This window comes from Canis aureus, chromosome 27 (assembly GCF_053574225.1).
Source record: "Canis aureus isolate CA01 chromosome 27, VMU_Caureus_v.1.0, whole genome shotgun sequence".
Classification (NCBI taxonomy): Eukaryota; Metazoa; Chordata; class Mammalia; order Carnivora; family Canidae; genus Canis; species Canis aureus.
This window is the reverse complement of record NC_135637.1, coordinates 30,155,270-30,176,478: the sequence shown is the minus strand read 5'-3', so window position 1 is coordinate 30,176,478 and position 21,209 is coordinate 30,155,270. Positions and strand designations below refer to the sequence as shown.

The window sequence follows — 21,209 nt, the reverse complement described above, 5'->3', positions numbered from 1 at the left end:
GGGATTCGATCCCGGATCTCCAGGATCGCGCCCTGGGACAAAGGCAGGCGCCAAACCTCTGCGCCACCCAGGGATCCCTTAAAAATAGTTTTTAAAGATTTCATTTATTTATTCATGAAAAAGAAACACAGAGAGAGGCAGAGACACAGGAAGAAGGAGAAGAGGCTCCAGCAGTGGGCCCGATGTGGGACTGGATCCCGGGAATCCAGGATCAAGTCCTGGGCCGAAGGCAGGCGCTAACCCGCTGTGCCACCTAGGGATCCCCTAAACATTGATTTTTGACAAGCATTAGGATTCTTGACAAGCTGCCATAAAAAGCACCACAAAATCAGTGGCTTAAAACAATAAAAAGGCATTTCTGCTGTTCATAGACACCTCCACAGTCTGTATGGAGGGGCCATGATCTGTTTGGAACCTGCAGAGGAGTCCTTTATGCCTCACCATAACTGTAAGAAATTTGAAGACAATTTTGGGGGTTCCCTGTCTACAGCTGCAGAACCACAATCTCTGTCTCCACCCTCCCATGGATCCCTCCTTGTCTCCATCTGACTGTCATGTTACAAGCACAGGAATACAAATACAAAATGAGGATTTTTCCATTTTTAGTTTTTTATCTGTAAAGGAAGACTTTTAATGTTCCTTTTTTTTACCTAGAGGAGATGTATTTAGCCTCAATCTATAGTTCTTATCCTACACACATTTTGTAATACAAAACACCTGAATTTGTCTCTTTGTGAACTAATGCCTCCTGAGTCACTCATACATTTATTCAATGTTAGGACTCACACAGGGATGGAAAACAGTCCAGAATCTTCCCAATGCTCATCTCCCCATGGCCAGTCTGCATTTATAGTGCTCTGGGTTCAGGTGTTTGGCCATGAGATGTCAGTAATCACAAGATATTTGTATTCACACTGGATGAAACAAAGTATATGTGTCCCTTCCTCATCTGGGTCTCTCACTGGGCCCAGCACCACTATAGTGTAGCCCCCAGGGGTACTCAGTCTCATCCTCAGGCTGGGCACTAAGAGATCGTCACGTCAGATTTGCTCCCAAGAAGGGAATCTGAGAAATCCCTGGGTTTGTTGTTTTTATTATAAATAAATGGCCTAGACTTGGCCAATCTTTTCCTGGATCCAGTATGGATAGTGTCCTGTGCTGGAGGCATTGTTGAAAGTGACTGTCCCTCCTGGGGACGTGGCCATGAAGGCTCCTGAGTCACCATGACCTGAGAATTGGTCCCTGAAATGAAAATAGACCCTTTTTAGGAATTAAGAAGAAAGGCAAATGGATCCCTCCTAAGGGTGCCTCTCAAATCTCCATGAATTGGTGAAGTGGGTGATGAGGGGGAGGAGGAGAGGAGTCAAGATCATGGTATGGAATTTCCACAGATTCCCTGGCCTTAAAACTGGCCCTGGTCTCTGGGATGTCTCTTTTCTCTTTAAGTTTTTCTTTATATTCCAAATATCTAACACAATGTGTAATAGGAGTGCAACTTAGTAATTCAAGACTTAAATAAATGAGCCCGTTCTCATCACAAGTGCACTTCCTTCATCCCCACCACCTTTGTAACCCATCCCTCAACGCACCTTACATTTGTTTTTTTTAATAAATTTATTTTTTATTGGTGTTCAATTTGTCAACATACAGAAAAACACCCAGTGCTCATGCTGTCAAGTGCCCACCTTGGTGCCCGCCATGCAGTCACCCCCACCCCCCGCCCACCTCCCCTTCTACCACCCCTAGTTCGTTTCCCAGAGTTAGGAGTCTTTCATGTTCTGTCTCCCTTTCTGATATTTCCCACTTATTTTTTCTCCTTTCCCCTTTATTCCCTTCCACTATTTTTTATATTCCCCAAATGCATGAGACTATATAATTTTTGTCCTTATCCGATTGACTATTTCACTCAGCATGATACCCTCCAGTTCCATCCAGTTCAAAGCAAATCTACCTTCCATTTGGTAAGCATTAGTCGGTTCTCAAGGTTTAAAGGTTTGTTTCTTGTTTTCCTCACTTTTTCCCCTATGATATTTTGTTTCATTTCTTAAGTTCTACATGAGTGAAATTATATATTTGTCTTTCTCTGATTGACTAATTTCACTTAGCATTATACTCTTTAGTTCCACCACGTCTTTGTATATGATAATATTTCATCATTTTTATGGCTGAGTAATAGTCCATTATATATATATAAAATATATATTATCCATTATATATATATATAAAATATATAAAATATATAAAATATTCCATCATTATATATAATATTATATGTATTATATATATAATATTCCATCATCTGTCCTTCTTTCTCTCTCTCTCTCTCTCTCTCTCTCTATATATATATATATATATATATATATATATATATATATATATATATATATTCCTTTTAATTTATCAGTTGGGCTCACACTATAATTTGGGTATTGTTGGAAATGCTTCTATGAACCTCAGGATGCATGTATCCCTTTATCCCTTTAAATTAGTATTTTTGTATTCTTTGGGTAAATAACTAGGAGGGTAATTGCTGAATCAGAGTATTTCTATTTTTAATGTTTTGAGTGGCCTCCAAACCGTTTTCCAAAGGAGCTACACAAGTTTGCATACCCATCAAGAGTACAAGAGGGTTCCCCTTTCTCTGCATCTTTGCCCACACCTGCTATTTCCTGTTGTATTTGTTAGCTGTTATGACTGGTGTGAGGTGATATCTCAGTTTAGTTTTGATTTGTATTTGGGACATTTCTTTTATCTCCTCCTCGGCTCCAGGGATGAAGAGCATGCTTGGTGGTATATTGTGCAAATAGGAGCCCACAGTGCAGGGCCCAGGCAGGTGGAACCATTTCAGTGGGTTTCAGGCCTGGCCAGCTCTGAGCAGGTGCACAGAGCCCCCTGCTGACAGCCTCAGGAGATCGGTCAAGATGGTGGGAACTGTGCAGAAGGAATGGAGCCCATTTTTGTTTTCAACAAATAAGCCAGAAGACAAACAAATAAGGAGTGTTATCTACTCTTGAGTCCCTCTGGAGACTTTCCTTTTTTTGATGACTTCTGTTATCTTTTTCAGTTCTAAAATTTCCATTTGGTTTGTTTTGATGATTTCTCTTTCATTTCTGTGTTTCTATATTTTCCATTGGTTTGAAGAGTGTTTGTAATTTTACATCACATGGGTTTTATGATAGTTGCCTAAAACTACCTGTCCAATAATTACAGCATGTGAGTGATCTCAGTGTTGGTGGCAATAGATTCTCCTTTCTCATTCAGAATTTTATTTTCCTGGATCTTGACATGTCATTTTTTTTATTGGATCCTGGGTATTATGGTTATCATATAATGAGATGCTCCATGTCTCTGTTGAGCAATAATGTGAACCCTGCATGAGGCACAGTTTGGGGATTCATTAGTGTGTGTAATTGGTGGGCAGGTTTCTCCAAATATTTCCTCTACTCAGGCCAACTTATCTCCATATCCTCTGCATAGGAGTTGGTGCTTTTGTACTTTTAGTGTTTTCTGGTTTGATTTTCCGGATCTCAGCCTTTGAATGTTTCTTGGTTGGAGGAACCTACAGGATCTTGTCTCTCCTGTGGGGGACCTAATACAAGGAAAGGAACCAGGTTATGCACTGTTGTGTTTTCCTCAATTTGTTTGAACTCTTCCTTCTGTGCTGCTGTGATAGAGGTGATTTATCTTGACTCTCAAGCTGTGTAAATAAAAGACAAAGAACACGATTATTATTTTTATCTTACTATTTACAGGGTAATAAATAGTCAGTACATTGCATAACGAAGAACTCAATGTGAGAAGTTTTACAGGCTGGCTGAAAACCAGTAGATCACAAATGTCTGGCTTTCTCTTCTTAAATGCAGAAGAGTTGAGGGAAGAAATTTTTATTACTTTTCCCTTATGCATTTTGCGTATAAATTTTGTTCTGTAATAATTTTATATTTACAACAAAATTGCAAATATGGAATAGAGATCTCTTCATTTCACCCAGCTTTTCCAAATGGTAACAGTTTGTGTTGTTATGAATCATTTATGAAAACAAGTACTTACCAGTGTTCTGATCATCTTGCAAAGTTGCAGACTTTATCTAGATTTCAAAGTTTGTTTATTTATTTATTTACTTACTTACTTATTTTAACATGTTTTGCCTGTAATCAATCCAACTAACAACATTGCATCTATTCATCAGAACATACTAAAATCCTCCAACATATGAATTTTCAGTCTATCTTTGTTCATGATTTTGGTGACTTGGAGACAGCTGGTGTGGTATTTTGTAAAATGTCCCATAATATGGGTTTGTCTGATGTTTTCTTTTTTTAAAAGGTCTTATTTATTTATTCATGAGAGACTCAAAGAGAGAGGGAGAGACAGAGACACAAGCAGAGGGTGAAGCAGGCTCCATGCAGGGATCCTGATGTGGGACTAGATCCCGGGACTCGATCCTGGGACTCCCGGATCAGGCTCTGGACTGAAGGCAGGTGCTAAACCGCTGAGCCACCGGGGCTGCCCCTATTTGATGTTTTCTCATGATTAAGCTAAAGTTATGAATTTGGGGGAAGAATAGCACAGGTGAATTTATGTTCTTAGTGCATCACTGGGAAGATGTGCCATAGTAACATGACATATCATTGAGCATATGGGTGGGAGACGGTGCCCCTTGGTGCTATTTTAAATGATTCTTTTTCTGTACATAATCTATGTGATGACAGTATATTGGATTTTGGCCATTCTGATAGGTGTGTAATGGTAGCTCATTCATGTTTGCATTTGCTTATCCCTAAAAATATATTAATTGGAACAGAATATCACAGGTTTATATCCCGTCTGCCTATCTCCTTCTGTGAAATATCTGGTAATGTCTCTAAGTTACTTTTTTTAATTTATTTTTTATTGGTGTTCAATTTACTAACATACAGAATAACCCCCAGTGCCCGTCACCCATTCACTCCCACCCCCCTCCCTTCTCCCCTTCTACCACCCCTAGTTCGTTTCCCAGAGTTAGCAGTCTTTATGTTCTGTCTCCCTTTCTGATATTTCCCACACATTTCTTCTCCCTTCCCTTATATTCCCTTTCACTATTATTTATATTCCCCAAATGAATGAGAACATATAATGTTTGTCCTTCTCCGACTGAGTTACTTCACTCAACATAATACCCTCCAGTTCCATCCACGTTGAAGCAAATGGTGGGTATTTGTCATTTCTAATAGCTGAGTAATATTCCATTGTATACATAAACCACATCTTCTTTATCCATTCATCTTTCGTTGGACACCGAGGCTCCTTCCACAGTTTGGCTATCGTGGCCATTGCTGCTAGAAACATTGGGGTGCAGGTGTCCCGGTATTTCATTGCATTTGTATCTTTGGGGTAAGTCCCCAACAGTGTAATTGCTGGGTCGTAGGGCAGGTCTATTTTTAACTGTTTGAGGAACCTCCACACAGTTTTCTAGAGTGGCTGCACCAGTTCACATTCCCACCAACAGTGTAAGAGGGTTCCCTTTTCTCGCATCCTCTCCAACATTTGTTGTTTCCTGCCTTGTTAATTTTCCCCATTCTCACTGGTGTGAGGTGGTATCTCATTGTGGTTTTGATTTGTATTTCCCTGATGGCAAGTGATGCAGAACATTTTCTCATATGCATGTTGGCCATGTCTATGTCTTCCTCTGTGAGATTTCTCTTCATGTCTTTTGCCCATTTCATGATTGGATTGTTTGTTTCTTTGGTGTTGAGTTTAATAAGTTCTTTATAGATCTTGGAAACTAGCCCTTTATCTGATATGTCATTTGCAAATATCTTCTCCCATTCTGTAGGCTGTCTTTTAGTTTTGTTGACTGTATCCTTTGCTGTGCAAAAGCTTCTTATCTTGATGATTTCTTCCCTTCCTTCCTTTTTTCTTTCTTCCTTGTTCTTTCTTTTTTTTCTCTCTCTCTTCCCTTTCTTTCTCTCCTTCTTATATAGATTTGTATTTGTGTATTTATGACTGCTCAACTCTCCAGAAGTTTGGCAATTTATCTGAAATGCATTCTGCTTCTGGTTAATTGATCTTCTCTGTTAGGTGATATTTTTGTTACTATTCAGGGTAAATGGGACACATCATCTCTTAAAGACATTTAACATCATATTTTCCAGTCAGGCAGGTCATACTAGATGTGGTTCCATGCCAGTCATGGCACCAGCTGCTCTCCATCGGTTCCGGGGTTTCTGAAAACCAAGTGTCTGTGTTCTGCTGCTATAATCTTTGCCTATGAAGTTGGCTAAATACACCAGTGTTTCTAATGGCTTGGTGAAGAGAAATAACTCTTCTCTGGAGTGACACCAGGGTTGGTAGTAAAAGTACTTATGACGATCCCATCTGGAGGCTTGGAGAACACACAGCCTGAATCCATACATGTTGCAAACTAGCTTCCAAACAACAAGCCGTTTTGTTCAGGCCCAATGGATTGAGGACAGAACTAAGAAGGTTCGATCTCAATTTCCCACAACTACTTGTCACCTGTACAGCGATTTCAGCATAACCTGGCACTGAGTTGTCCTCTGCAGCGCCTGGGGTGATTACCAATCTAGGGCCATCTAAATTCAGTGTTAAAGGTTAGAGGTCCCCAGAGTATCCCATAAGTCCACAGGTCATTACACTTCTCCATAGGTTTCCCTCATTACCTTGTATGTTACTGGGTTCTTCATTGTTCCTGTTGTTGTGTGAGTCCCCCTGTATCTGATTGTCATTTTTTGCCAACAAGCATTCACTCACAATTTTCTTTTGAGAATCATCATAGGCATTAGATAATAAAGAGGCTAGTTAAAATGTGTTTCCTTTGGGGTGCCCGGGTGGCTCAGTTGGTTAATCATCCCACTCTTGGTTTTGGCTCTGGTTGTGATCTCAGGGACCTGAAATCTAGCCATGTTCAGCTCAGCTGAACTGTTCTCAGCTACCTGTTCAGCTTGGAATCTGCTAAAACTTTGTTCTCCTCTCCCTCTGCCCTTCCCCACACATTCTCTCTCTTCTGCACTAATAATAAATTCTTTAAAAATAATTTCTTATATATTTAACATATGTGTTTATTTTTTTTAAGATTTTATTCATTTATTCATGAGAGAAACAAAGAGAGGGATGCAGAGACATAGAAAGAGACAGAAGCAGGCTCCATACAGCCTAATGTGGGACTCGATGCTGGGACTCCAGGATCTCACCTGGAGGCTGTGGCAGACCCTTACCTGCTGAGCCACCCAGCCATCCCTTAATATATGTGTTTAATGCTTATATACTTTTTGAAATATAATTTCAAATATATAATATGTATATATATTGATTACAAATTAGATGCAAGTATGAATATATTTTTTCTCTAAGTGAAAATCAGTTACCACGGATGACAGTTTAGCATGTTACGAGTTAGCCCCCTGAAGAAGATCTTGAATCTATGAGGCAACAGAAAGACTGAGGTGATGACAATTCTGTGCAAAGAATGGGAGCCAAGTAATACAAATGACCCCCCTCTGCATCTTTTCCCTCATCACTGAAAGGAACTCCTGTTGATGAGGGAGGAGGTAAAGGAAAGAATCAGGACAGGCAGAGAAGTCCCAGCACTCTGCTCCCTGAGGACTCACTGTAGACATTCCTATCCTCCCCTCCTCAAGGGTTTTTCACCCTAGACCCAGGTAGCAATACTGGTGATTTTTTTTAACATGCAAATTTGCCCAGTTATAGGATATCTCCTCCTGCCTGAACATCATCTCTGAACAGGACTCCATGGGGATTGAGGATGAAATGTCACAGGAGAATGTGAGTCAGAACTGAGACACATGAGACTCCAGGGACATCTGTGCAGCACAATCACACATCACTGAGGACACTGCCTGCCCCCCTTGCAAGAATGTATTTATTTTCTTAGATGTCTGGCCCAGAAGTCTGTTCTCCCAGACTCATGCAACAGCGCCCCCAGCTGCGCTAACATGCTTAGACCACCATCCTTTTTACCCCACCCAAAACTCCTGGGATGGTGTCCAGACTATGCAACTGACATTTTATGTAATTGACATTTTAAGTCAATGCCCAGAACGGGAGAATCAGGAGGTGCCCCTTGTCGCCTTTGGCCCTGAGACTTTTTTCTCAAATCACTAATGGCCTCCAGATATTAAATACCTGATGTATTGCATGGTGCTCATATTACCAGATATTTCAAAATTATCTGACATTGAGTTTGCTTCTTCCAGGTGCCTGAGGTCCTTACAAGTCTATCATCATCCTGAAACAAGTAAGGGTCATGAGGTCCTCAGGGTACCAAGGTGGTTCACACCTTGTAATAATTTTATGTGAATTCTTCTTTCCTTTGAACGTTGCTGTTGTTTTGTTGTTGTTGTTGTTGCCTATATATTTTCCTGTCTGGGATAGTTCTCAGTGATAAGGCTTTTCAGCCTACATTTGCTATGACAATATAATGCCATCAGGGAAATGTGTCTTCCACTCCTACTGACTTGTGTGAATTCAAATTTTCCCTTGAATGTTAGCCAGAAATTCTAATTTGTTTGTCTGATATACTTAGTATTCTTTTTAATTTTTATTTATTTACTTATGATAGTCACAGAGAGAGAGAGAGAGGCAGAGACACAGGCAGAGGGAGAAGCAGGCTCCATGCACCGGGAGCCCGATGTGGGATTCGATCCCGGGTCTCCAGGATCGCGCCCTGGGCCAAAGGCAGGCGCCAAACCGCTGCGCCACCCAGGGATCCCTATACTTAGTATTTTTAAGGCTCATTCTATTACTTACTCAGCATGATGATTCCTATCAAGAGAACACTATTAAGATGAAATTTTCCTCAATTCTGAGGAGTTCTTCAACCTCCCCTGTACTCAAATCCTCGTGGTCCTGCACTCCACGCACATTGGACCCTAAACTAGATGTTTTGTTCAGAATTCCATGGAATTCACTGGGGTTGTGTTTCTAAGATCTGAGTCCAATGAAGAGCTATTGTCAACATCTTGCCTCACAGCGAACAAGAGGGGATGAACAGTAGACATTAAGGAGTTAAACCGGGGGCAGTGCCCAAATGGCAGGATGGCACCAAGTGTGGAGATGTATTTGGATGGTGATGGTTGTAGCTTCACTATATTTAAGTCATCCAATCCATTCCCACCGTGTCCTCAAACTTATTTAAAACTGTTTATTTTTTGGCAATCTTTGTAGTTTTCAGTTCACATGTCTTATTTTTCCTACTAGTTATATTCCCTCCTAAATGTTTTATTCTTTTTGAGGCTATCCTAAATAGAATAGTTTATTAGTGTGTTTTTTGGGGCTTCTTAATTTTTGATATAGATAAAACTACCTGATTGTTATTGGGCATTACCACTTGAACTCCCGTAGAAGATACTAGATAGATCCCATTGAGGGTTGATGATAGAATTTGTTCCCTATTTTGGAACAGTAGGAACAAGAAATGAAACAGGAAAGAATATGCGTAGGAAGCTTTGCACCCATGACCTTAAAATAAGTAATCTCACATGATTGACGGTATGCACAGGAGAAAGTAGATGACAAATAGAATGGATGCTGCCTTCACCTCTTATGGGGGAAAATAGAAAACCCTAAAGCATTTCTTCTTTTCCAGTTTGACATACACCTGATTTATGTTTTCTAGAACCTATGTAATCATTTATGAAACATGTATTTCACAAGGACCAAGAGTTCTCTAATGCAGATGAAGGAGAAATAGGTCAGGTGAGGAAGGAGCTTCACTCTTTGTTCCTCACCTCGTGATTTTGGCAGGACGGAGAGGAGAGATATGCTTCTAGGACTTTGGTTCCTCAGGATGTGGCCCCTCGGAGAGGACACCAACCTCGCTACAAGCAGCCTTTCTCTGCTGGTTCCCCAGCTCCTACTTCCTCCTCCAGGCTCTAACATCTGGAGGACCTTGATTCCCCTTCTCTGAGAACAATGATATCTAGGGAATACCCCTCAAGATTTGACACACACCTAGGACTGTTGGATTATTTGAAGGTGGAGGGGAAGAAAGCATATTTCACTTCAAGTGAAGCATCTTTTTTTCTATTTACGCTGGAATCCTGCAGTTAGTAACTGAGAAGTTTCTGGTTATAAATTATTTTCCAGATAATTATACCTTATTTTATTGATTCATATGTTCCTGTGCTGAAACTTTTTCCATTACAAATCAAGAAGTTACAGAAGGAATTCAGTATTGTGTTTCTAGAGCAAGAGCCATATATTCATAAAGTACATAATTTTCAAATATGTGGTAGTATCTGAACTGTACATAAATATCTAAACCACATAGGTATCAGTGGGATATGATATTTGCATAACAAAAGGCCAGATTGTGAAAATAAGGGTAATTCATGTTGAGGAGGATGGGGACCATCTAAGTGAGTCCTTATGGAAGGAGGTTTTCAAAGACCAGCAGTCCTCCCCTGAGATGTGTGGGTCTGCCCCACCTCTGAACTCTCCAAGTGAGGAAGGATTTGAATGAGAATTCTGGGGAATGTATATGGACCTTCAACAAAACTAAGGTTCCCTTACAAAGATGCATCTTTCCTATATGAGGTAGTGGCCTACTCCCATACATCGACTCCACATGTTTGCCCATCTCTGCTTCTGGTCTTAGACAAAGGCAAACATAATAAGGAGAAGTTGGAGACAGAATTATGAAATTCTGTCATACAAAAACGTGCTTCAGGGGAAGGATCTCTCTGGGCCTGTTGAGTGAGAGAGGCGTTCTTCATGGAATTCTAGATGAAGGGGAGATTTCCACCCTGTCTTCTGAAAATGGAGGTGATAGGTGTTTGAGGAACCAAGTCAATAACAGAGGGACAGGAGCTCAAAAGTTTGAAGATGCCCAGGAGAGGAGAGGAGGTTAAGCAAAAAGTGCAGGGTTAGGGAGGACCGGTGAAGGCAAAGGGAATGGACCTCCTATGCTTGGATTATTGCAGGTTCCTGGGCACAGAGCCCCCGCCCCTTCACAGGAGAGCTGTCTGAGGAACCTGCAGAATGTGCTGGAGTGAATGGCTAAGGGCATGAGGAAGCTGGATGGATACAGAGAACTTGGGAGAAGATTGATCCTTTCACAGCTCAGGCTACAGTCAGGTCAGAGAAGCCTCTGTGAACTGAACAACTTGTCATCTGCAAATCATCGTAGTCTTCCAATATGAGGGAGCTCCTCCTCACTCCTCTCAGGAGGCTCCCAGTTCTTCTTCCCATCACAAGGGTCCTGTCTTCAGTTGCCCTCTCTGATGTTTGGTCACTTGTACAGGGACCTTAATCATGCTGATTTTGTACTCTTGGTGCTCATGTGTGCAGAGTAGAAACAGGTGGGAGTTGTGGAATCTCACATGGTGAGGGGCATGGAGTTTGGTGGGCACCACGTCCTGTAAGTGAAGGCAGGATCTGCTCTCTGAGCTACACTGGGGTAGCAGGTGGTGTTCTCATGTGCATTTTAGGTCACAATTAGGCATTAAACAATGAAGGAAATATGACAGCACAGCATCTTGGGCACCACCATGACACCTGGGTACAGTCTTGCTCCTTCTTTCCTTTTGCTCTTGGGAATGGAGTCACTCATGACATATGGGGTCTTATTCCCCATGACTGTTCTGTACATCATTCTGGAGTGGTAATGGCTTTGTCACAGGAAGGAAGAGATGATGTAGGTTTCCATATGGGTTGAGGGAAAACCACCATCCAGTTTCTATAACCAGAGGGTTATACTCACAGCACAGGAGAGTCTCAAATGGGTGGAGCTATTGTTTCAGGTCCCATTGGAGTAGGCTCAGGCCCTTCTCACATGTGAAGAAATTTAGCATCAGTCCTTCTTTCTTTTCAGCTGCCCAGAGCACCCTGGTGTTCCAACAATCGTGACCTGTATTTATCAAAATGGTACTTCACAGTTGGCTTTTTCAGTGACAGAATAAGGTAAACCACTTGAAAACTTTTAAATGAAAATGTATCATACTCAAATATGGAAATAAGTACAACCTGAAATCTGGCATTGTGATGCCCCCAGATATGGTTTTCTTTTTTAAAATTCCCTGGCTATTCGGGGTCTTTTCTGATTCCACACAAATCTTAAAATAATTTGTTCTAACTCTCTGAAGAAAGTCCATGGTATTTTGATAGGGATTGCATTAAACGTGTATATTGCCCTGGGTAACATTGACATTTTCACAATATTAATTCTGCCAATCCATGAGCATGGAATATTTTTCCATCTCTTTGTGTCTTCCTCAATTTCTTTCAGAAGTGTTCTATAGTTTTGAGGGTATAGATCCTTTACATCTTTGGTGAGGTTTATTCCTAGGTATCTTATGCTTTTGGGTGCAATTGTAAATGGGATTGACTCCTTAATTTCTCTTTCTTCAGTCTCATTGTTAGTGTATAGAAATGCCACTGACTTCTGGGCATTGATTTTGTATCCTGCCACGCTACCGAATTGCTGTATGAGTTCTAGCAATCTTGGGGTGGAGACTTTTGGGTTTTCTATGTAGAGTATCATGTCATCGGCGAAGAGGGTGAGTTTGACTTCTTCTTTGCCAATTTGAATGCCTTTAATGTCTTTTTGTTGTCTGATTGCTGAGGCTAGGACTTCCAGTACTATGTTGAATAGCAATGGTGAGAGTGGACATCCCTGTCTTGTTCCTGATCTTAGGGGAAAGGCTCCCAGTGCTTCCCCATTGAGAATGATATTTGCTGTGGGCTTTTCATAGATGGCTTTTAAGATGTCGAGGAATGTTCCCTCTATCCCTACACTCTGAAGAGTTTTGATCAGGAATGGATGCTGTATTTTGTCAAATGCTTTCTGTGCATCCAAGGAGAGGATCATATGGTTCTTGGTTTTTCTCTTGCTGATATGATGAATCACATTGATTGTTTTACGGGTGTTCAACCAGCCTTGTGTCCCAGGGATAAATCCTACTTGGTCATGGTGAATAATTTTCTTAATGTACTGTTGGATCCTATTGGCCAGTATCTTGTTGAGAATTTTTGCATCCATGTTCATCAGGGATATTGGTCTGTAATTCTCCTTTTTGGCGGGGTCTTTGTCTGGCTTTGGAATTAAGGTGATGCTGGCTTCATAGAACGAATTTGGAAGTACTCCATCTCTTTCTATCTTTCCAAACAGCTTTAGTAGAATAGGTATGATTTCTTCTTTAAACGTTTGATAAAATTCTCCTGGGAAGCCATCTGGCCCTGGACTCTTGTGTCTTGGGAGGTTTTTGATGACTGCTTCAATTTCCTCCCTGGTTATTGGCCTGTTCAGGTTTTCTATTTCTTCCTGTTCCAGTTTTGGTAGTTTGTGGCTTTCCAGGAATGCGTCCATTTCTTCTAGATTGCCTAATTTATTGGCGTATAGCTGTTCATAATATGTTTTTAAAATCGTTTGTATTTCCTTGGTGTTGGTAGTGATCTCTCCTTTCTCATTCAAAGCTGTGGTCATCAAGACAGTGTGGTACTGGCACAAAAACAGACACATAGATCAGTGGAACAGAATAGAGAACCCAGAAGTGGACCCTGAACTTTATGGGCAACCAATATTCGATAAAGGAGGAAAGACTATCCATTGGAAGAAAGACAGTCTCTTCAATAAATGGTGCTGGAAAAATTGGACATCCACATGCAGAAGAATGAAACTAGACCACTCTCTTTCACCATACACAAAGATAAACTCAAAATGGATGAAAGATCTAAATGTGAGACAAGATTCCATCAAAATCCTAGAGAAGAACACAGGCAACACCCTTTTTGAACTCGGCCATAGTAACTTCTTGCAAGATACATCCACGAAGGCAAAAGAAACAAAAGCAAAAATGAACTATTGGGACTTCATCAAGATAAGAAGCTTTTGCACAGCAAAGGACACAGTCAACAAAACTCAAAGACAACCAACAGAATGGGAGAAGATATTTGCAAATGACATATCAGATAAAGGGCTAGTTTCCAAGATCTATAAAGAACTTATTAAACTCAACACCAAAGAAACAAACAATCCAATCATGAAATGGGCAAAAGACATGAACAGAAATATCACAGAGGAAGACATAGACATGGCCAACATGCATATGAGAAAATGCTCCGCATCACTTGCCATCAGGGAAATACAAATCAAAACTACAATGAGATACCACCTCACACCAGTGAGAATGGGGAAAATTAACAAGGCAGGAAACAACAAATGTTGGAGAGGATGCGGAGAAAAGGGAACCCTCTTACACTGTTGGTGGGAATGTGAACTGGTGCAGCCACTCTGGAAAACTGTGTGGAGGTTCCTCAAACAGTTAAAAATAGACCTGCCCTACGACCCAGCAATTGCACTGTTGGGGATTTACCCCAAAGATACAAATGCAATGAAACGCCGGGACACCTGCACCCCGATGTTTCTAGCAGCAATGGCCACGATAGCCAAACTGTGGAAGGAGCCTCGGTGTCCAACGAAAGATGAATGGATAAAGAAGATGTGGTTTATGTATACAATGGAATATTACTCAGCTATTAGAAATGACAAATACCCACCATTTGCTTCAACGTGGATGGAACTGGAGGGTATTATGCTGAGTGAAGTAACTCAGTCGGAGAAGGACAAACATTATATGTTCTCATTCATTTGGGGAATATAAATAATAGTGAAAGGGAAAATAAGGGAAGGGAGAGGAAATGTGTGGGAAATATCAGAAAGGGAGACAGAACGTAAAGACTGCCAACTCTGGGAAACGAACTAGGGGTGGTGGAAGGGGAGGAGGGCGGGGGGTGGGAGTGAATGGGTGACGGGCACTGGGTGTTATTCTGTATGTTAGTAAATTGAACACCAATAAAAAAATAAATTAAAAAAAAAAAAGAAGCTATTCCTCAAAAAGTAATAAGATACAGTCAGCTTCAATAGAAAAACTAAAGAAAATGAAGATACAAACATTCGAAATCTTTGGAATACAACAAAAGTAGTCCTAAGAAGGAAATACATCACAGTACAAGCATCCCTCAAAAATTTTGGAAAAAAAAAACAACAGATACACCAGACAACCTCACACCTAAAGGACCTGGAGAAGAAGAGTAAATGAAATATACACCAAGCAGAAGAAGAGAGCAGAGCTCCATGAAATAGAGACCAGAAGAACTTTAGAACAAATCGACAAAACCAGAAGTTGATTCTTTTAAAGAATAAATAAGATAGATAAACCATTAGCCAACCTTAAAAAAAGAAGAGAGAAAAGACTCAAATTAGTAAAATCATGAATGAGGAAGGAGAGATCACCCCAACACAAAGGAAATACAAAAAATTTACAAATCTTATTATGAGCAGCTATACGCCAATAAACTAGGCCATCTAGAAGAAATGGACACATTTCTGGAAAACCACAAAATACCAAAACTGGAACAGGAAGAAATAGAAAACCTTAATAGGCTGATAATCATGGAGGAAATTGAAGCAGTCATCAAAAACCTCCCAAGACACAAAAGCCCAGGGGCAGATGGCTTCCCTAGGGAATTCTATCAAATGTTAAAAGAAGAAATAATGCCTTTTCTGCTAAAGCTGTTTTGAAGGATAGAAAGGGACAAGATACTTTCAATCTTGTTTTATGAGACACCATCACCTTAATTCCAAAACCAGGAAAAGTCCCAACCAAAAAAGAGAATTATAGACCAATATCTCTGATGAACACAGATGCAAGGATTCTCAACAAGATACTAGCCAATTGGATCCAGCACTACATAGTGGAAAGGGAGGTGGGGAGGTGACTGGGTGATGGGCACTAAGTGGGGCACATGGCGGGATGAGCACTGGGTGTTATATGATATGTTGGCCAATTGAACTCCAATAAAAAAATTTTAAAAATTAAATTAAAAAAGAAAAAATGGATCCAGCAGTACATTAAGATTATTCACCATGACTAAGTGGGATTTATCCTCCAGATGCAGTGTTAGTTCAACATTTGTAAAACAATCAATGTGATACATCACATCAACAAGAGAAAAAGAAAACCAAATGATCTTGTCAATAGATGCAGAGAAAGCATTTGAAAAGATACAGCCTCCATTCTTGATCAAAACTCTTCAGAGGGTAGGGATAGAGGAAATATTCCTCGATGTCTAAAAAACCATCTATGAAAAGCCCACAGCAAATATCATTCTCAATGGGGAAGCTCTGAGAGCATTTCCTCTAAGATCAGGAACATGACAGGGATGTCCACTCTCACCACTGTTACTCAACATAGTACTAGAAGTCCAAGCCTCAGCAATCAGACAACAAAAAGAAATAAAAGGCATTCAAATGGGCAAAGAAGGTCATTTGCAAATATTTTCTCCCATTCTGCAGGTTGTCTTTTAGTTTTGTTGACTGTATCATTTGCTGTGCAAAAGCTTCTTATCTTGATGAAGTGCCAATAGTTCATTTTTGCTTTTGTTTCTCTTGACTTCATGGATGTATCTTGCAAGAAGTTACTGTGGCCAAGTTCAAAAAGGGTGTTGCCTGTGTTCTCCTCTAGGATTTTGATGGAATCTAGTCTCACATTTAGATCTTTCATCCATTTTGAGTTTATCTTTGTGTATGGTGTAAGAGAATGATATAGTTTCATTCCTCTGCATGTGGATGTCCAATTTTCCCAGCAATGAGATACGATCTCACACCAGTGAGAATGGGGAAAATTAACAAGACAGGAAACAACAAAGGTTGGAGAGGAGGTGGAGAAAGGGGAACCCTCTTGCAATGTTGGTGGGAATGTGACCTGGTGCAGTCACTCTGGCAAACTGTGTGGAGGTTCCTCAAAGAGTTAAAAATAGATCTGCCCTAGGACCCAGCAATTGCACTGCTGGGGATTTACCCCAAAGATACAAATGCAGTGAAATTCTGGGACACCTGTGCTCCAATGTTTCTAGCAGCAGTAATAGCCAAACTGTGGAAGGAGCTTCGATGTCCATTGAAAGATGAATGGATAAAGAAGATGTGGTTTATGTATACAATGGAATACTACTCAGCCATTAGAAATGTCAAATACCCACTATTTGCTTCGACATGGATGGAACTGGAGGATATTGTGCTCAGTGAAATAAGTCAATCGGAGAAGGACAAACCTATGGTTTCATTCATACAGGTAATACAAACATTAGTGAAAGGGTTTATAAGGGAATGGAGAGAAAATCAGTAGGAAATATAAGAGAGTGTGACAAATCATGAGAGTCTCCTAACTCTGGGAAACGAACAAGTTGTAGTGGAAGGGGAGGTTGGCGGGGGGATGGGGTGTCTGGGTGATGGGTACTGAAGGGGCACTTGACGGGATGATGCTGGCTGTTATATTATAACATGGATAAACGAACTCCAATAAAAAATACAAAACAGACGAACAAAGAAAGAAAACAAAAGAAACTAAGAAACCTTCAGAGATCATAGTTTGATTTGATTATATATATACATTTTCAGGTGTGTGGGTGCCTCAGCGATTGTCTGATTCTTTTTTTTTTCCATTTGAAAGTAGTCATTTATTAACTGGCCACATTACAAAAATAATCATGGTAGATACCTTAGTTCATCCTTCTAATAAGCCAATTGATCTGGTCTTCCCAGTTCCCAGCATCTCCAAATTCTTCAAAATGAGTGGTCTTTTTCTTCATTCTGTCACATGGAGAAGATTATTTGAAGGGCCATAAAAAGTTATTTGTTTCTTTGAAATGTTTCCCAACAGTATAGATGGTGTGAATCAGATCCTCCATGCAGATGATGCCATATTTACCACGAGATCGAGCAATCAATGTGTTTCCTATCAGAGCATTTCGATTCTTGTTGATCTTGCCATAACCATGCTTGTAGATCAACTCATTCACTGACTTCAGGTTTGGGTACACCCTACTGTATATGTTTCCACAATCCTCAGGATGTTGACTGAAGCACTGTTGAGCTTAACAAAAGTACCATTGAAGACCTGGCAAGGCAAAGAAGCTGTAACACCTTTGGAACCTTTGGGTTCACATCATTGATACATCCAATCCTGATAACAAATGCTAATTTGGGTTCTGCAGGCACGTAGAAGTTGCCAGCTTTTCTCGCCATCCTCGCCATTCGCATCTCAGTTCTGTACATCTGCCCGGAGTCCTCGTGTTATTGCTTAGCCTTTTCATAGATTAGCTTCCTCCTTATCTTTCAAAGCATCTTTTGGGTGACTTTTTTCTCAGACACTTGATCTTTAACTCTGCAAAATTCTTTCGCTTTTTCTTAAGTGTTTCTGGCACAGCAGGAACCCTCTTTTTCTTCGGTTCTGCACCCTCCATGGTTCCAGCCAGGAAAGAGCTTGAGTGTCTGATTCTTGATTTTATCTCAGGTTATGACCTCAGTGTCATGGGATCGAGTCTCACCATGTCAGATTCAGCACTCAGAGGGTAGTCTGCTAGAGATTCCCTCACTCCCTCTCCCCCTGCCTCTCCACAACTCGTTCTCTCCCTTTCTCTATCTATCTAAAAATAAATGTCATATATATGACTTATATATATTTTAAACATTGAAAAACAATAGAAATTTTAAACTCTTACAGAAATAAAGCAATTGCACTGTTGGGGATTTACCCCAAAGATACAAATGCAATGAAACGCCGGGACACCTGCACCCCGATGTTTCTAGCAGCAATGGCCACGATAGCCAAACTGTGGAAGGAGCCTCGGTGTCCAACGAAAGATGAATGGATAAAGAAGATGTGGTTTATGTATACAATGGAATATTACTCAGCTATTAGAAATGACAAATACCCACCATTTGCTTCAACGTGGAAGGAACTGGAGGGTATTATGCTGAGTGAAGTAACTCAGTCGGAGAAGGACAAACATTATATGTTCTCATTCATTTGGGGAATATAAATAATAGTGAAAGGGAAAATAAGGGAAGGGAGAGGAAATGTGTGGGAAATATCAGAAAGGGAGACAGAACGTAAAGACTGCCAACTCTGGGAAACGAACTAGGGGTGGTGGAAGGGGAGGAGGGCGGGGGGTGGGAGTGAATGGGTGACGGGCACTGGGTGTTATTCTGTATGTTAGTAAATTGAACACCAATAAAAAAATAAATTAAAAAAAAAAAAAGAAGCTATTCCTCAAAAAGTAATAAGATACAGTCAGCTTCAATAGAAAAACTAAAGAAAATGAAGATACAAACATTCGAAATCTTTGGAATACAACAAAAGTAGTCCTAAGAAGGAAATACATCACAGTACAAGCATCCCTCAAAAATTTTGGAAAAAAAAAACAACAGATACACCAGACAACCTCACACCTAAAGGACCTGGAGAAGAAGAGTAAATGAAATATACACCAAGCAGAAGAAGAGAGCAGAGCTCCATGAAATAGAGACCAGAAGAACTTTAGAACAAATCGACAAAACCAGAAGTTGATTCTTTTAAAGAATAAATAAGATAGATAAACCATTAGCCAACCTTAAAAAAAGAAGAGAGAAAAGACTCAAATTAGTAAAATCATGAATGAGGAAGGAGAGATCACCCCAACACAAAGGAAATACAAAAAATTTACAAATCTTATTATGAGCAGCTATACGCCAATAAACTAGGCCATCTAGAAGAAATGGACACATTTCTGGAAAACCACAAAATACCAAAACTGGAACAGGAAGAAATAGAAAACCTTAATAGGCTGATAATCATGGAGGAAATTGAAGCAGTCATCAAAAACCTCCCAAGACACAAAAGCCCAGGGGCAGATGGCTTCCCTAGGGAATTCTATCAAATGTTAAAAGAAGAAATAATGCCTTTTCTGCTAAAGCTGTTTTGAAGGATAGAAAGGGACAAGATACTTTCAATCTTGTTTTATGAGACACCATCACCTTAATTCCAAAACCAGGAAAAGTCCCAACCAAAAAAGAGAATTATAGACCAATATCTCTGATGAACACAGATGCAAGGATTCTCAACAAGATACTAGCCAATTGGATCCAGCACTACATAGTGGAAAGGGAGGTGGGGAGGTGACTGGGTGATGGGCACTAAGTGGGGCACATGGCGGGATGAGCACTGGGTGTTATATGATATGTTGGCCAATTGAACTCCAATAAAAAAATTTTAAAAATTAAATTAAAAAAGAAAAAATGGATCCAGCAGTACATTAAGATTATTCACCATGACTAAGTGGGATTTATCCTCCAGATGCAGTGTTAGTTCAACATTTGTAAAACAATCAATGTGATACATCACATCAACAAGAGAAAAAGAAAACCAAATGATCTTGTCAATAGATGCAGAGAAAGCATTTGAAAAGATACAGCCTCCATTCTTGATCAAAACTCTTCAGAGGGTAGGGATAGAGGAAATATTCCTCGATGTCTAAAAAACCATCTATGAAAAGCCCACAGCAAATATCATTCTCAATGGGGAAGCTCTGAGAGCATTTCCTCTAAGATCAGGAACATGACAGGGATGTCCACTCTCACCACTGTTACTCAACATAGTACTAGAAGTCCAAGCCTCAGCAATCAGACAACAAAAAGAAATAAAAGGCATTCAAATGGGCAAAGAAGGTCATTTGCAAATATTTTCTCCCATTCTGCAGGTTGTCTTTTAGTTTTGTTGACTGTATCATTTGCTGTGCAAAAGCTTCTTATCTTGATGAAGTGCCAATAGTTCATTTTTGCTTTTGTTTCTCTTGACTTCATGGATGTATCTTGCAAGAAGTTACTGTGGCCAAGTTCAAAAAGGGTGTTGCCTGTGTTCTCCTCTAGGATTTTGATGGAATCTAGTCTCACATTTAGATCTTTCATCCATTTTGAGTTTATCTTTGTGTATGGTGTAAGAGAATGATATAGTTTCATTCCTCTGCATGTGGATGTCCAATTTTCCCAGCAATGAGATACGATCTCACACCAGTGAGAATGGGGAAAATTAACAAGACAGGAAACAACAAAGGTTGGAGAGGAGGTGGAGAAAGGGGAACCCTCTTGCAATGTTGGTGGGAATGTGACCTGGTGCAGTCACTCTGGCAAACTGTGTGGAGGTTCCTCAAAGAGTTAAAAATAGATCTGCCCTAGGACCCAGCAATTGCACTGCTGGGGATTTACCCCAAAGATACAAATGCAGTGAAATTCTGGGACACCTGTGCTCCAATGTTTCTAGCAGCAGTAATAGCCAAACTGTGGAAGGAGCTTCGATGTCCATTGAAAGATGAATGGATAAAGAAGATGTGGTTTATGTATACAATGGAATACTACTCAGCCATTAGAAATGTCA

The 21,209-nt window shown here is 40.3% G+C and overlaps 1 pseudogene; it reads right to left on the bottom strand.

Moving 5' to 3' along the window:
- Nucleotides 1-17,461: 17,461 nt before the first annotated feature.
- LOC144299539 (large ribosomal subunit protein uL30 pseudogene) lies at nt 17,462-18,262 on the bottom strand (annotated as a pseudogene).
- Nucleotides 18,263-21,209: the final 2,947 nt, after the last annotated feature.